General features: G+C 34.2%; 1 long non-coding RNA gene across 1 annotated transcript in view; it reads left to right on the forward strand.

The window, feature by feature from the left end:
• The window catches only part of LOC109583704 (uncharacterized), a 6,347-nt gene extending 2,636 nt beyond the window's left edge, over nt 1-3,711 (forward strand). Inside the window, exon 3 of the long non-coding RNA XR_002185674.1 lies at nt 3,559-3,711. This is a non-coding gene — a long non-coding RNA (uncharacterized LOC109583704). The remainder of the gene's footprint in view (nt 1-3,558) is intronic.
• Nucleotides 3,712-4,689: the final 978 nt, after the last annotated feature.

Genomic DNA, 4,689 nt, shown 5'->3' on the forward strand with positions numbered 1-4,689 from the left:
GACCCGCAACATCAAGAGTAAGGATAATGATAGAAGTGAAAGAATATGTGGTACATGTACTTTTGAGACGGGCTGTTGATCTTAAAAACGAAGTATTACAGATCTGAGTTCACTGGAGCAGAGGCTTCTGACTCTTGACTCCATGTCCTCTTTCTTGATGCATTAGGGCGCTTAGGTGTAGTGGCATAGCGCTCATCAAGATTAGATGCTCTCAATCTGTGTAACAGTCATGATCATCTGGATTGTGCTGTAGTTCTGACTCTTCCTCTTGAAACATCGTGACTACATGTGTGGGTGGGTGCACCATATAGGTTATTAAAAACACACCCATTTACTATCATGGCTGTTGATGTTTAAACAGGTCAAACAAGGTGCTAAACAAACTGTGAAAGACTTCTACGCACACATATCACTAGCAGCATAGGGCAGTTAGACACTTTCCCCTCCTCCTTATCCACTCTTGCTTATAGTAATATATTAGTAGTTGATAATGATATTTGTTTAGTGTTCAAATGTAGTTGTGACTCAAGTTATGCTTTATAAGTTGTCTAATATCATTGGTGAAGTAGTGATATGACTATCAATCATAATACTATTGTTAATATTTATTTTTGCCTTTTTGTTTTGTTCTTCTTTGTTTGTACTCTTTTTTTGTCTCCCTATTGTATCTCGACAAAAGTCCCTGTTGTAGGGATTTTGGTCTAATTTTGCCAAAAATGAAAGGGAGCTAGTGTTTTGTGTCTTGGGCCACTATTTTTATGAATTTTATTTCACAATAATAATAATTTAATAATAGTAATAATAATAGTAATAATAATAAGTCCCACTTTAATATTAACAGTGCATAAATTGGGTTTATTTTTGCACTGTTAAAGGTTCAAAGTTTTCACATAATTATCATAAAGCTGAAACTACCTAATGATTCCAAGTTTAATTTCTTTCTTGCAAAGTTTAAGAAGCCAAAAAATTTTAGTCACATAAAATAAGTCAAGAGTTCTAGTATGATGAATTTTTCTTTCTTTAAGTTATATAAGTCATTAAAGTACGATTTCCAATGTCATTGATTGTTGACAAGTAATAGGATAGAAATCTATTGTTTGGCTTCTCTTTTGTAATATGTAGGTGACTATACTTATAGCCAAACTATAATTGTAACTATACTAAGTATATTTACCTTTTTGCCCTTAAAAGAAAGACTTAAATTGACATAACCTTTTTCTTTGTGTGTGAAAGTAGAATGCCGAATTTGTGTCAAAGGGTACGAAGATATAGTTATTGCAAGAAAGAGTGTCCGGGCACAGTATATTTCTTTTTTCGTTATTGATTGAAGGCTCTCATTCATAGTGAAATTTAATCCTGCATTATTAATAAAGCAGTATAGGCTTCATCCAGATGGTAAAGGGCTTGGAGTCTTTTTATGTTCCTCAAGATTAGCTTTAACAGTAGTGACAAGTAAGCTACAATCGAGGCTGTGTAAAGTGTTATATTAATTGATTTGGGAGTGGTTACCACTATTGAGCCAGAGCCATACCTTGAAGTGAGATGGAGGATACCTCTGTGTAAGAGCTTTATATTCTGGTCAAAACTATACTCAGTCTACACGAAGGCGCTACACTTCTCTGAACACCAGAAGTGTAGGAAAGCATATGGTTTTCCTCATGCTGTAATGGATACACATACTATTTTACTTATTTCTCTTACATAGATACTTGAACAGTGCTGTAACTAGCACCATTAAGAAAGGAGAAGTTGCTTGTTATAAAGAAACAAGTTTTGTTTTCATGTGCGAAGTTTAAGCAAAGATATGCCACCGTGAAAATTATTTGTTTAATAAGAATTGTTTGACTTTGATTTTTGTGCAAATCATTCATAGGGGTGCTGGGCTTGTGCCAAAGGGTCTGGTACTGTACTTAATACATTGTGAGACTCCTCAGTTGCTGGGTCTTATTTTATTCAGGTAAAATTCCCCTCAAACTTGCTATGTTTTTCAGAAATTGCCTAATTATCAGCTTATCAGCTACACGTGGTTCAAATTTTGAATGATTTTAATTATATTCATAAGCCATTGGCAATGAATATCATTTTATCAGTGACGTATCAGGAAGTGAAGCCATAGAAGAACCCTTTCACAATTGTGTAGCGCCTTCGTTTAGACTGACTATAGGGGCAGAACTTACACATTGGTTTTCCAGCCAACTAAAAATTATCTCTAAAGCAAGGAACAACTCATAAGGTAGTTAATGCCTTACAATTGTACTGCCATGTTTTTGTACCATAACATGGCAAGTAATGATGTCTGGAGCTGTGTAGAATGAGGTATGCAGCTGGTACCAATAGCTCAAAATATTATCAGGGTAAAAGAGAGTGTGTGTTTGGGAACATTGTTATGTTTAAAGTTTAAGCTTATTGAGTAAACTATTAGTAATTGGCACCACCCATTTTGTGGCACTTGTTTTATTTATGTAAACTATACTTTGCCATCTCATGAAACTGCGAAGTATGATGGCAATAGTTGCCCTTTATTTTGCATGATAGAGTCTACCCAGGGCCCTTATCTCTCACCTTCATGAATGCTCTGTTTTATTTCTCTCTTTTTGTGTGTTTTTCTTGTTCATGTCTTATTCTTATTTGAAAGCTAGTAATGATAAACTAAATGACAGCAATGTACAATCTCAACTCAATGTCTGAGGTTTTCCTAAAAGTGTGTGCAATCTATTATTATTTTTTATAACAAAAAAGAGAAATTGTTATTTGCAATTATTATAATTTATTTGCTATACACATGTACATGTATGTAATATTTGTTGTGATTAATTGTGTAGTCAACATTGTTTGTAGTGTATACTTGTGAAACAAAGCACGTTTTATACAGTCACTTGTTCTGTTGATTAACTGCTGACAGACATACATGTACATGTCGGGACTTTATTTTGTGGTTAGAGGTACCCAATTTAATAATTTGTACTTTTAACAATGAATGCTGTACCTAAATTTGTATGTGTACCGTAGGGTACAGGGCTGTAAATTTCACGAATTGGCCTAAAGATCTATTTTGCAGATTTAATTATCGTGAATTTAAACCGTCTCTTATCATCTTGTACCGTAATAATTTGATTTTTGCCGAATTAGTTTCTGTGAATCTTCAAACAGTCTGGAAATCAGCCACATTTACAGCCCTAAAAAAAGGCACCCTGCGCCTGTGGTATATTAACTTTCTTTTGTTGCATATTTCATACTATGTTTGGTTTACATTATACTTTCTACTTCTTGTAGCATGAAAATTTTTCTGTAAATGCTTTATAATTTTTAGTCTAATTTTAGATATTTTTACTGTTATTGTATTGTCCTAGGGTCATGCATAAATTTTGTTTTTTTTAAGTATGGAATTAATTTTTGTGCAGGTCCACTACATTTGTGAACATCAATTAAAATATTAAAAAAAAATTAAATCGTGTATGTTAATTTCAAAGAAAATTTAAACATTATAAATTTGAGGCCATGATAAACCATGCAGCTATACTGTACATGTATGTACTAATGATTATTTTACACCTGTAGGTGAGAGACTGTATATATCTTAATATATCACCAATTGATGGCACCTCATTGAAATGCCTCCTCCACTCAAGGGGTATCAATAATCGTTATATTGGGAAGATTGCAATGCTAGCCAAGTCAAGGGAAGATCTGGACCACTTACATGTAAGTCAACTAATTCCTGACATGCAATGGTACATGTACTAGCAGTTTTGTGGGTTTAGCAGTTTTGTGGGTTAAGCAGTTTTGCCAAAATATAATTTTGGCAATTTTTTGGCGATTCATTAGTTACTTGTACATGTAGTAGTAGCTAATTTGGTACAGTTCATCCTCGATTATCCAAACACCTTTGTGCACCTCTATTGGGAGAGATGTTCAGATAGCTGAATAGAGGATGTACATGCTAAGTGTATTCATTGCAAAATAAATGTATTCATTGCATGCCGTAATAACTTTCAAGAAAGACATTAGTTCGTTGGACATCAACTTTGCATTGGCAGCAATGGACAAAAGATAGAAAAAGGCTTGGTACCAGGAAACCGCTCTTTATTTCTTGATAGCAATCTTTCAGGTGACTACTAGACCCATTAGATCCTCAGTATGCTTTCTAAGCTTCCGAAAAAGGCCTCAAGAAGGTAGCAAGGCAAGAAAATGAGTTTTCCCCCATTGAACTTTTAATAAACTTGAAGTTCAACATGGCAGCCAATTTACTGTGTGGGTTGGATATACGGTACTTAAAAATTATGAATATACCTAGCACGCATATCCTCTATAGTCTGGATAAGTGAAATACAGCACAGAATACAGTAGGCCGACCTATCCTATACTTTTCTGAAAATTAAATGAGTATGACTTTCCTTTCTCTAACTCCCAGAGCATCTCAGGCTTCTCTTTAATGGTACCGTATACTGGGATATTTTTGCGTCGCTAAATTTTCACGAATTTTGCATTTGTAAGATTTCATGAAATAATATTTTTGGAAACAGCCTATAAATTCCACCACGTGGCACTGCAAAGTTACAATTTCATGATTTTTATTTTTGCGACGAAGTAAAAAACGTGAAATTTGTGAAAATTTGGCTACTCAAAAATTTCCCAGTATACGGTATTTCTCTTGTTAAGCTCAGTAAGCTCCTTGCTGCAGCAGCCATT

Source organism: Amphimedon queenslandica, unplaced genomic scaffold (assembly GCF_000090795.2).
Source record: "Amphimedon queenslandica unplaced genomic scaffold, v1.1 AMPQUscaffold_13517, whole genome shotgun sequence".
In the NCBI taxonomy this organism is placed as follows: domain Eukaryota; kingdom Metazoa; phylum Porifera; class Demospongiae; order Haplosclerida; family Niphatidae; genus Amphimedon; species Amphimedon queenslandica.